Source organism: Limulus polyphemus, unplaced genomic scaffold (assembly GCF_000517525.1).
Source record: "Limulus polyphemus unplaced genomic scaffold, Limulus_polyphemus-2.1.2 Scaffold119, whole genome shotgun sequence".
NCBI classification, from domain to species: Eukaryota; Metazoa; Arthropoda; class Merostomata; order Xiphosura; family Limulidae; genus Limulus; species Limulus polyphemus.
In genome coordinates this window covers 695,740-709,313 of record NW_013665729.1, presented here as the reverse complement: position 1 = coordinate 709,313, position 13,574 = coordinate 695,740, and the positions used below count along the sequence as shown (strand labels likewise).

General features: G+C 32.6%; 1 protein-coding gene across 2 annotated transcripts in view; it reads left to right on the top strand.

The window, feature by feature from the left end:
- The first annotated feature begins 3,315 nt into the window (after positions 1 to 3,315).
- LOC106472352 overlaps positions 3,316 to 13,574 on the top strand; it is a 39,288-nt gene continuing 29,029 nt past the window's right edge. For both annotated transcript variants that reach the window (XM_022401695.1, XM_022401700.1), the window contains exon 1: positions 3,316 to 3,691. The gene's annotated coding sequence lies outside the window, so the exon portion shown is untranslated. The remainder of the gene's footprint in view (positions 3,692 to 13,574) is intronic.

Here is a 13,574-nt window from a genome sequence, read left to right as displayed (position 1 = left end):
CTTCTCGTGAGACATATGTATATTTCTCTAAAAGTCAAAGTTCAAAATAAGTAAACATAATAACGTATAAGAAGTTGTTTTTTATTTTATTTGAAAATATCTCATACAGAATAATTTAAAGTAGTGTTATGAACGAGTCATACATACAAAATATTTCATAGTTTAGTCGAACTATTTAAAAAGTCGAAGCTTGGAATCAAACTAGCAATGTTTTATTATTGCACCATTGTTTATTCTTTTTCTTAACCTTTCTTAATATTACCATTAACGACCCTCGTTGTTTTTATTCTAGTGTATGTTGTTGATAGAAGTTGTTGATTCCGAAACGTTCATTGGTGTGAATAAACCTGTTGACAAACAAATGTTTGCTATATCTTTGGTGCTTTTTTTTCGTAATCAAAGTATAGGTGGTCATTTTGGATTTTATTGAATGTATCTTGAAAGGGAAACGCGGTTGACAGTAAATATAAATTAGAGTGTTTTATTCGTTTGTTATAAATTTCGCGCAAAGCTACACGAGGACTATCTGCGCTACCCGTCCCCAATTTAGCAGTGAAAGACTATAGGGAAAGCAGTTAGTCGTCACCATCCAACGCCAACTCTTTGGCTAATCTTTTACCGTCACATTATAACGCTCCCACCGCTGAATAGGCGAGTATGTTTGGTGGGACGGGGATTCGTACCCGCGAACCGCAGACTGCGAGTCGAGCGCCCTAACCACCTGGCCTTGTCAGGCTCAGAATGTTTAAAAAAAATTAAGTTTGTCTACAATATTAACTAGATTCTTCTCCATCGAACATCCAAGGCTTGTTGTTACTTCTTTTTGTTTTTTCAAGACAAGGCCACTTAAACAACGTTAATAATATTTAGTAATTGATGATCTTCCCAAGGAGAAGTATAAGCTTTTTGTCATTTTTTTAGCTTTTTGCAATAATATTAAATATATAATACTATATTGAGACATTGAACCATTATTACATATGCTATTTATCACTGACACAACTATGTTTCTTGTCTTTATTTTAATACTTATCTGTATGGCGTATTATTTAGTATTCTTGTTATAACTTTTCTATTGTTGCCTGAGGCAACATGGCTTTATCTTGTTTTGCAGGGTTCCTTTCTGTTTAACGGTAAGGATTATATCATTTTCGTATCCGGGGGCACTTAGTCGCATTTGTCTTAATTAAAGTTATTGTTATACATTAGCGATTATTGCTAAAACTCCGGCGGTTGTACCAACTTTTAGCAGAGAGCTCCGGTTCCTTCGGATTTAAGTACATCCCGTTTTACAATCGCCACGGGACCTATACTTACTGTGCTGGACCTTTTCTGGGGGTTACCTGAGCCGGCGTTAATTTATGTATTCGCTGACTCATAAAACATAAGAGGTACATAAATAACAAACTAATCTTTCTCAACTCGGAACTGTTCGTGGAACCACAATGTCAATAGGAAAAGACTGCGTCAGTAATTAATATTAACTTTCGGTTGGAGCACATACCTACTTATATCAAAACTGAACGCTAGCATGCTGATAAGTAGACATGATAATAAGCCAGAAATTCTGATTAAATTAGAAGAAAAAGACATACAACAAGTAGAGAAATTCATATACTTGGACCAGATCATAACAGGTGATGGAAAATCTGAAGCTGAAATAGTGAAGAGAATTGAGGTGGCAAGAGGTGCCTTTAATAGTATGAAAACAAATCTTACATCAAAGAACATAAGTGTAAAAACAAGGAAGAGAATTATAAAGTGCTATATATGGTGCACTCTGTTACATGGCTGTGAAACATGGACGTTGACACAAGCACAGATTGACAAACTGAAAGCAATTGAGATGTGGGTGTACAGAAAGGTGATGAAAATATCCTGGGTAGACAAGGTAGCAAATGAAGAAGTTCTCAGTATGGTGAATGTGAAAAGGTATGTTGTACCAACCATCAAGAAGATGAGACCAGACAACATCCAGTGAGTCCTACTAGAGGGTCAAATAGAAGGGAAGACCAAGAACAGAGTGGATAAGAAATATTAAAGAATGGACTGAGTTAGTATAAAATGAAGACCTGGTGAGAAAAGCACAGAACCGACAGAAGTGGAGGTTTGTGACAGCCAACCTTCCTGGGGAAGACGGCACATGATGATGATGATAAAACACCAGTCCAGTAATGAGCATAGCTAATTAAATATCGTGTTATTACATATAATGATTGCAATGCATTTTCATCTTACGGGCTCCTCCGTTGTTAGCGATATTTTAGGCTGTAATTCTAATGTTATCTCACTAAGTTCGAACTGCTTACGAGACTTAGGTTAGTTCTAAATCCATTTATATGATAATAGTGTAAACTAGTACTTATAATAATGAAGGAATATTAAAGAAAAACATGTAATTTAATCTACTTACAGAAAGCTATGATCAGTATTAACTGCAGGTGTATTACATGATTATTTAGGATGCATATTGAAGGGCGAAGCTCATTAATATTTATAGTACTTATACGCTTAACTCTACTACATTGTAATAATTTCTTGAAAGCGATAACTACTTTTCGTTTTTGCAGTAATACATACATTAATAAGAGAAAATATTTAAGAGTATAACATATTCAATTCCTTTGTAGCACGGCATGGCCAGGTGGTTAGGGCGCTCGACCCACAATCCGAAGATCGCGGGTTCGGATCTCCGTCACACCAAATATGCTCGCCCTTTCAGTTGTGGGGGCGTTATAATGTGACTGTCAATCCCACTATTCGTTGGTAAAAGAGTAACCCAATAGTTGGCTAGCTGAATAGAATAGAAATACATTTCTCATAACTCTCATTTAAAGTAAATAACGTGGAATATTTTTTAATGATCAATCAATACAAAAATGCCACGCTGGTATTTAGTTATTTTTACCTACCGTTTACAGATGCATTGTACATAAATAATGAGGTTCTTAATGAGTATGTGTACTCAATAATTTTAAAACCTATGATTAACGATTCAGAATGTCTTCGCGGTTAGAAGTGATTTTCGTTATTTTCAAATTATGTTTAGTTAATTACAATAATGTTTGTATGTCTTGTCTTTTATATTTATCTATCTGCCTATATTTTTGAAACATGTAAATATGTAATACGGATCCGTTAAGAAAAACTCTTAAACTGAGATACTAACGCTGTATAAACTTATATTCGTTGACATTTAACTCTACTGTGTTGTAAGGAAGTTTTGGAAATTTTAAATCTTTTCAGGTGGCGCCACCTTTCAACACCATGGCTATCTATCTACCTCTTCGAGCCACAGACGGATTATATCGAGCAGTTGGAAGACACCCTCTAGCAGTTGCTTTGATTCGCGGTGTCAGAGAGAGACAGCCGAACCTCCTATAGAACACAATGCTGCTGCGTGTAATTGGTGGCGGTGCCACTAATCTCTGGGTAGATGTCGAGAGTAAACGTTTAGTATTTTACAATTAAGTAAAATTTTGCTCTGCAGACATCAAGAGGAGTTAAGATTACACGGTAGTAACTAATTTTATTTATTATTTAAATACATGAACCCTGAAAACGAAACGTTTGCATCACCGCATAGTATTCTGTTAAATTTTCTGAGCAGAAAAAGAAGTATGTGGCAGTAAGGAAGATCCAGTAAGGAAGATGACCGATAATTAATTTAGCAGATGGTTTCATGAGTTAGGTGAGATAGGAATTGGGTTTTTTTATGGAAAATTTGTGTGTTTATTTCTAAAGATAATAACTAGTTTAGAAATATATTAAGTTAGAGTTCTTTTGGACAGCTTTTCTATTGTTATAGAAATAAGAGAGTATTTTAGCAAAATAAGTTTTTTGTTGAAGGGGGAGTTCTCTAAAAATGGAACACCATTTATACCAGTTACTTGCATAGCTAAGAAATTTGATTTCAGGTTTTTACCTAATTTCATTATTAATAATTACTTTATGTAGAGTGGTTATAATCCACCACTTACTAAGTTTTATAACTTGTAGCCAGTTCTAGTTTTGTAAAATAATTCTATTAAGAAAATATATAAACTATCGTTATTTCTTCTTTTTTTGACACTTTATGTTAAACAACTTATTATCTTTATGTTGAAATATGGTTAGTCATGACTTTATCTCGTTGAAAATAACATTTGTTTGACCAAAATTATGTTCCAGTAGAATAATTTTTGAAAAGATGAAATAGCTGATTGCTGTTAATACAGGAAATTGAATGTGCCAAGTTTTTAAACTCGAGGTGGTAATATTTTCTTGTGGTATTGAAGCCTCTTTTTTATAGATGCAAGATAATACGTAGAATGTAAGAAATATTGATTAAAACATTCGTTGCACTCAAATACAAGCAACCAGTTGTGCGCAACTTTTGTGTTTACTCTCTTACAATGCAACGGCAATTTCTAGGAAACTGAAATATACCTTGAAAATATTATTGTTTATGTTAAGAAAGATAGAGTTTGTGGCATATGCATAATCGATAGACTTGTTAGAACAGAAGCGTAATTATTAGAATTAATAATATACCTTGAAAATATTATTGTTTATGTTAAGAAAGATAGAGTTTGTGGCATATGCATAATCGATAGACTTGTTAGAACAGAAGCGTAATTATTAGAATTAAAGATGACAATACCCAGCACACTCAAGCGTTTAGTATGAGCGAGTTTACTTTCCAGGGAAACTGAGTCTGCAATTACTTCAGTGTTATATGTAAATATAAAGAATCAGCTTACAGTTTAAGGAGAAGTTGTATAATAAAATCTTTTTACTTGAGTTCGACTCCAGGTTACAACTGTTAGATGCTTACAAATCCTCACTTGCATCTTGACGTCGGCCAGCTATAGTGACAAGTTTATCTTAGTGCTACACTTTGGTTGATACATGTTGTGGGATGTTTGATGACTACTCAAGTTTTCTCATGTTCTTGAGCTTTCGACTAATTTAGTGTAATAAAACACTGCACGACATTACTATAATGATAATTTTGTGGTAGTTGATCGAGCTAGGTTTGAAGATTCCCAAAAGCCTAACAATTACAAACCTATAAACGAGACTATATTTACAGAATTGGATATCACTTCTTAAGATGTAAGATGGTTCTTTTTCCTTATACCAATACATGCTTTCATGTAAGTGATTAGACAGGCAACAATAATCGAATAATGCGAATCAGAGAGCTCCTATATATTATTCATGCTATTCTGTGGATGCATGGGTTATTAGCACTGACCAGTGAGGCTTCGCGTTGTTCAATGTTATTCCCAGTGTTATGCATGCTTGAAATGCCAAGTGTTGTTTGCATCAGGAGTCACTATATTTAATCATGTATTTGGTCCTGTGCATGGTGATCAATAAGATCACATAAATAAATTGTGTTAATTTATGTTACCTTATGTGTTATGCAATATTATCAAACAGGTTACATGTTTTATACATCCTGACACATAGAGCATACTTAAGATATATATATGTGTTAAACAAGCTGAATAGTAAGGCCCCTTGAGTTATATACTCCGGCCAACAAGGCTCCATTTATCATACATTCCGATTTGTGAGGTTCAGTGTGTTATACATTCCGACTAGTGAAGTTAATTATGTTACATTACAACGAATATCCTGAAAGGACGGCATGTTCGATGACGAGATTCGAATTCATGACCCGCAGATTGCGAGTCGAGTGCCCTAACCACCAAGTTATGTCAGGCCCAGTAATAACCTATATGACTCATTCGATAATGGACATGTTTTAGCTGCCATTTTATATTGCTTTTGTTTCGCATTATGCTAAATGTAGTTCGAGGATGTGTCAGAGTTCAAGTCCAATAGAAGCTGTGTCAAATAGCAATATGAATATCAACAAACCACCCTGTTTAATATATTCAAACATTTCTAATCTTTCAATAAAGTTCTTTCACGGTATTTTTAAAGATTGGGTTAAATCTATACTATTTTATCACATATATTCTCGTGTTGTTTACAACGAGTGACGTATTTTTGTTAATATTTATTTTCAAATTCACAAACAATCTCGTTATTGAGAAATCATTTGCTATTTATTTATTTAGGACATAATAATAATAAAAATGAAGCACAGTATAGCTTGTTATTATTGATGACTTAATGGGTTCTATTATGTATTCTTAACATAGAAAGTATAAGCGACATAATCCTTACAATAGTATAGACACTTCTGTCCTCAATTGTCGTTTTCGTCATCAGTATGCCGTCTCTTACAGGGTAAAGTTTCCCACTGTGCTAATAGAATGACGCTAAATAAACATTTATTTCTAGCATTTCGTGAACTTACGAACGTTGTTGTTATTAATTCTTAAGAGATTGAATCTTGTAATTTAACAGAGAATAAATAATTCGCAACAAAACTAATACCTGCTTGGTGTAAAGTGACCGAGAAAAATATCTGATTTATTGATATTATGATACGCAATAGAAGTTTTGTTTTTTGATGTTAAGCACAAAGTAATGGGTTTTCTATGATCTACCCACTGCGGGTAGCGAAAATAAGATTTGTAGCGTTATAAGCCCTCACACTTACCTTTGAGCCACTGGGGGACAGCAATAACAGTAATATATCTTTACAAAGAGATAAAATGCTAATAAACTATCTGAATATGTGCTTTTCTTACAATTACACCCCAATATGAGTGGCTATCAAATTAAAACGGCACTCTATGGCTCATGGGAAATAATGCTAAATATTGAGTTTCGATATCGCAATGGGCAGACCACAGATAGCTCATTATGTACCTTTGTGCTGTATAACAAGCAAACAAATCAAACCAGAAATGTAATTCAATTCTTAAAAATTAAATTATACACGTTTTGTAATGTGTTGAAATAGCATGTACAACAGTTTATATTACATATTTATTATTTAATTAAATTTTTAAAATTTTAAAATATTTTTCACGCACAGTTTAGAATCAAATACAATTATATAAGTTTGCAACTTCTTTAACCTTTAGAATTAATATAATAGTTTGTTTTTGGATATTCACGTACAGCTACTTAAGGGTTATCTGCACTAGCCGTCCCTAATTTTGAACTGATAGACTCTAGGGAGTGCCCCCACAGTGGCATTGCGGTATGTCTGCTAAATTACAACGTTAGAAACCGGGTTTTGATACCTGTGTTGGGCAGAATACAGATAGCCCATTGTGTAGCTTTGTGCTTAATTACAAAAAAAAAGAGCTAGAGGGAAGAGAGATAGTTGACAGCACCCATCGACATCTTTTTGTGCTACTCTTGTCGGATTGAACAGTGGAGTTTGACTGTCACTCTTATAACGCACTTATGGCTCTCTAAAGTGCGGAACACATTTTTTTATTTCGATATCAAGGTTCAAACGATTGACCTGCAGATTGATATACACACACATACATATATATATATATAGTCCTGCATGTTAGCCAGTGGGCCATGCTCGATCGAATTAATGCGATTTATCAGGAAACTGGTAAACTTCATTTTTTTCATTTAGTTTAAAGATATTTCAATCTTAGTAACAACTATTATAAACTTTAATCTATAATATTTGGTAGTAGGACTGTATGTTTACTGTTATTACTGTTGAACACAAAGCTACACAATGGGCTATTTCTGCTGTGCCCACCACGGGTATCGAAACTGCATTTTTGTCGTAATAAGCCTTCAGGCTTACCGCTAAATCATTGTGTAGCTTTGGTAGTAGGAGATTATAAGAATTTGGTGTAAAGAGAGTCTTCCCAAAATTCTTCGACCGACAGTTGTGAATAAAAAACAAACTAAAAAATAGATGAATTACTAAAACATATGAAGTTAAAAAATGTATAAAATCAGTAAATTAATAAAAATTATCCTATAATTGAAGAGTTAATTGTAAACAACTCAACAGTTTTGGACGTGTGGGGTTTTAGTTTTTTTTAACCACACATGAACCTTTGTAACACGAACTCCCGTCAAATGAATAACAAGTCTTCACAATATCTAATTTCGGTGGCAATTCGTATTAAATGTATATATATATTTATACGAATACATTATTATCATTCCATCTCACTACCTTCAGACACTTTGGACTCGTGGATCGAGCTCAACGTTAGCAAGTAAAATGAGAACGTCGTCAGTTTCATGTAGTGTAACAGGAAATATGTGTATATTTAAAGTTTTACAGCAGATTTATTTGCGATCTTATCTAATGCGCTGTTGGGTATTGTCAGCTTCAGTTAGTATAAAGCAGGAAATGTCAAGAGTTGTAACTAGTGAAGGAAAGAACGCTTACACCTGATGAAGATGAAGCAGAAACTATCTGTATGTTCAAATGGTACATGGAAATGTATCTGTCACTTTTACCAGTGTAGATGAGGAAATGAAGAAATTCATTTGGTGCAGAATATCTATAAGCTTGGTAGATATATATTCTGTTTCTTCAGGAATATTAAGAGCTTAACTAGTTTAGGGAAGTATTTCTCGCTCTAGAATATCATAACAGCTCATCAGAAACTTCTTCTGCTTAGTGGTAAATATACGATATCACCTGTCTTAATTTACGATAAGTGTTATTAAGCCTAATATTTCAGGCTGATAACAGCTCTTCTTTAGAGGCATAAATAAAAACGTTATTATGTATCATTACCATTTTGTTCATGTTGTGTCGTTGAAATGTAGTGTTTTAGTTCTTTTTATATATATTTTTTACTTTGAAGTTAATTTACGTTTTCTGACAAATGTGGCTGAATACAGTGATTTTCGTACATGTCTTGTTATATTTTATTTATCATTTTCATTTTCAGTTTTTAAATGAAAAAATAAGATTGAATTTTCATTATTAAGCTATGTTATTAAGAATTTCCCATCAAAAGCAAACTAAGCATATATCAGAAGTAAAACAGTTCCAATAGTAACTTATAAATTTCTGAATACCATCGTAGATAACAAACTGATTAGAAATACTACTGTAAGTGTTATAAATTAATACATCAGAAAACTATTATTATTGTTTTATTAAGGTAATGCTATTTTTGAACAGGATCCTAATTATATCCTATGACGTTCAACCAGCCTAGAAGATGTAGGTTAGTCCTAAGTCTACAAGCTAAACCAACAATGCAAAATAATTTAAAAAAGTGTAATATAAATTCAAAAACTCTTTTTAACCATTATAACCATAAATTATGATAATTCTAAGTCTAATAGGCTAATCCCGTTGCCGTATAAACGTTCTCCACATTTTTTGGCCATGGGTACTCAGTAGGAGTGACGGTCATATAAAAAACAAACAAACATTATTCTATTAGAAAATAGTAGCTCAAGAGTTGACGTGGATGGTGTTAGGCTAGCTGTCTTTCCTCTAGCCTATTTGTTCAATATTAGCGACGGCTATGTGCAGATAGCTTTTGTTTAGCTTTGCAAGAAAAGTCTGAAACAAATACACTTAATGATTAATTACTTACGAAACACACTAAAACACCAGTCGTTTGTTATGATTTGCATATCAGATAATGAAAGTGGAAAGATTAATTTTATTTACATTGGACAAAAAAAAATAGTATTTGTGACATTATAATTAAGAGAAAGCAAATTAATTTCATCAAACATTGTCAATTATCTTTTCAGTTCATTATTGTACAAATATAGCATCTGATTATCAGTCGTCTGATATGAAATCTGAATGATTGGTCAGTCACCCTAAGCTATATTTTGTCTTAGTTGCCATTACAGTGTGTTACAGAGTTTAAAGTATTCCAAATTCTTCATGAACTGTGACTAGGTCTGAAAGATGACACCTGAATTTTCAATCGTATGCAAAACTATAGGCGAATGGAAACTGGCCAGAAAAGAACAGGTCATTTCGAATTGGCCAAAAATGTTCAAGATGTCGTTAACAGAATGTAAAGCTGTTTTCAAACCCATTGGCACGTTCGGATACTTTGATAGAGCAGACCACCATTCAACACACAAGTAGATGGCCGCGATCGCTAAAATCGTGAGGTACTTGGCTCAAGAATGAATCATATGTTTGTAATTGTTTCTGGATGCTATGCCAGTCCACAGAATTTAGAAACTGACTTCAAAAGGCTAATCTGTGTACTAGATGCCTACTGACGTGCATTAAGCTTACAGCAAGGTGCGAAACAGCTGGTCTTCCATTGTGTTTAGAACATACCTACTGGACTTGCAGAGCAACATTAAATTAAATTAACTAATTAATATATATATATATATATATTGTGGAATTGAGTTCTGCTTCATAGTATAGCCATCTAGATACAAGACATATAACAAATCTGGAAATAAATCTAATTCCATTTATCTATGAGAAAGTGGCGCAAATGGTGGCTATTGAAGTATGATGTAGACATAATTAAGCATTAGTGGATTTATTGACCTCTATCCTGTGAAATAATACCAACATCATAGAAATTAAATCTTATTATCCTTTGTGTTGCAATATGAAGGTGGAATTAGTCTTGACATTAGCCAAGTGGATGCTAATGCTACCAACAATGTGTTAAACTGGTTCGTACATTCTTTGAAAAAAGAGGTATTTGACCGATTGGAGTGACAAGAATTCTTATTAAACTTCAATCTCATTGAGCATGCGTAAGATTCTTTTAGGACACGCATCGCGTACAATCAAGTAACTGTAAGAATGCCCTGGAAGCAGTTTTTTTAGAGGAGTTGCCAAGAGTTCCCGTGAATCATATCAACACTTGCAAGTTACGTTAGTGCCATGCTGCTCTTGCTAGTTGTGATTACCATACTTCTTATTGAAGTAAAATGCCCCGAACTGTAAAAAAAAAAAAGTAAAATCACATCTACAAAATGCTTACTTACGAGAGTAGGCTGAATTACCATTCATTTCATTTCAGCTCACACAACAGATCATCAGATGTTGAATTTAAATAGAAGTGAACGGAGGAAATAGCTAATTTTATAACAATGGTATTGCTTTGTTATAATTAAAATATTGTTCATTTCAGTTATATTTTAATCTTATAGTATAGTTCATACCATATAAAGTGAAAACAAATATTTCAGCATAGACGAAAAAATCAAAGTAAAGTAAACATGAACTGAAATATTTAAGAAATTAGGATAAATGTATAGTCGTCATATGACAGGTAAATATAAAACAATCTAGATCGTTAATTTAAACTATCTATCTCACTTAGAAAATAGCTTAAAGCTTACTAGTAAAGTATGGCCAATATTTATTGTACAAAAGCATGAACTTGAGCGTGTTAATTTATGACTTTAATATATGAATTAAAAAAACAAAACAATTGAGCATTATATAATATGATTATCATGCAGTGTTCTTTGGAGTGTTGTAATTTTTTAAAGTCAGCTACACTATTCTGATATCAGGTAATAAGGTTTATTTTTGTGTAAGAATTTAACACATAAAATTGGTTTAAAAGTACTGAACGTCATATCTATATTTGAATATTTTAGATAGTAAGTCGATACTCACAAAGAAAAGGAGACGACAGTTTTCGTCATTACAAAAGCAATGTTAAATCCATTTTTGAAAGTGGTCATATAATGATATTTCAACCACATTTCACAGAAATGGTAAAATAATGTTTACTATTTTAACGATTTCAAGGAATTTTGTGAGCTCAGTTGTACTATCAGTGTGATAAAGGCATAATTTAACGTGCAAGTTTAAGTATAAAATATATATGCAAAGATAACTAATTTACGAATGTGTATTTTTATATGAATTTTAAAAATAATATTAATAATGAGTATTGCAATGAACAAGGTAAATGCTTTCATCAAATATATGGTATATCTAAAGCAAATATATCCCTTGGTTTGGAGAACGGATACCAATATACACACGTATATCGATTTCCTTCTTTCACACTTGTAAGTATCGTATTGCTCCTAATTAACGTCCTCGGAGCGTTACAAACTGCAAAGGTGGGCGCTAATTATAGTATTTGTGATGTTCAGGATTATATTTTTCACATGTGATTTGTTGCTTTCAATGCTAATAAGTGTGTTTGTTTTTATTCTCTTTTTTTTCCAAATTTAAAATTACGGTAATAAAAGTGGATTACTATTGATGTCACACAAGGTAAGCTTTATAAAAATACCGGGGGGTGGCGATAATTAGAGAGGGGGCGTTAATTAGAGGCATTAACAAAGTCAAAGTCAACTGGTCAGCCGTGTTTGCCTGCAAGTGAACGCCTAAGATCGTGAACAAAGTCAAGCTTTTGTGGTATTTACAAACAAATGCAAAGGATGATTGATAGTAAGAGTGGAGTTAATGCCGAATGAAAAATATTTACACAGAGCTGTTATAATAAATTCATATTTTAGTAGACGATTCTATAAGCATCCTGTTTAAAATCAATTGGTAAATCACTTCGCATTCATCATAAGTAATCATAATTAAACAATAAGTTTATCAATGACTATAAAACACCCTGGTTGTTCCAACACGTAGCAGTTTTGGGGGATCGTTTGTTACCGTTAAAATGTAGTTATCGTATCATAATCGTTTGAGACTAGCTAACTTATTCCCCAAACTTACCATATTCATATTTTTCTGTCACATATGCTAATGAAAACTTTGTCATTATATAGCAACTTTTCCTGCGTCATAAGGTTACTAGACGGCTTGTTAATATAACTGCATGAAATTAGTTTTCTATTCTTTATCCCTAACCACTTTTTGTTCCTGATGTTAGTTACATGATTGTTTATTCTTGTAGACACAGTAATTGACAACTAATTGACCTATAAACTCTTAAATTCGTCAGTTCTTCAAGAGAAAATATATATAAGGAGATGAGTTATAAAACAGTCCGTACATGTGCTTTATTTAAAAGATTGTCATGCATAGTTTAAGCTTACAAATGATCGAACTAGGTAGGTGAATAGACTACTAAACGAATTTGGCTAACAATTACGAAAACTGTGTAGTAGTTGATATTAAATACTTTACAGCAAGTAAATATATTTCATCTTAAAATAATAGGGTGCATCTATGTAACTTACGTACATATAGGTATTTAGTAAGTAGGAGTACAATGTATCTATGATTTAATGTAGGTAAAAACGGATTATAAATAACAGATTAATATATATATATATATATATATTAAGTGAATATCTGACTGAAATGAATGTAAAAAATAATCAAACGTAGCTAGCAAAAGCGTATAGTTAACAGCTATGATATTTCAGACCCGATTACTGTTATTAGAAGAATATTGGTAGTAACTTATATAAGCAACAATTAAATACAACTAGTGATCTATCATAGAAAATAACTAAATACAGGTGCTATCTGATTATATATAGTATTTAGTTCACAGCGAATTCCTGGTAATTTAATAATGTAAATAACTAAATACAGGTGCTAGCTGATTATATATAGTATTTAGTTCACAGCGAATTCCTGGTAATTTAGTAATGTAAATAACTAAATACAGGTGATAGCTGATTATATATAGTATTTAGTTCACAGCGAATTCCTGATAATTCAATAATGTAAATAACTAAATACAGGTGCTAGCTGATTATATATAGTATTTAGTTCACAGCGAATT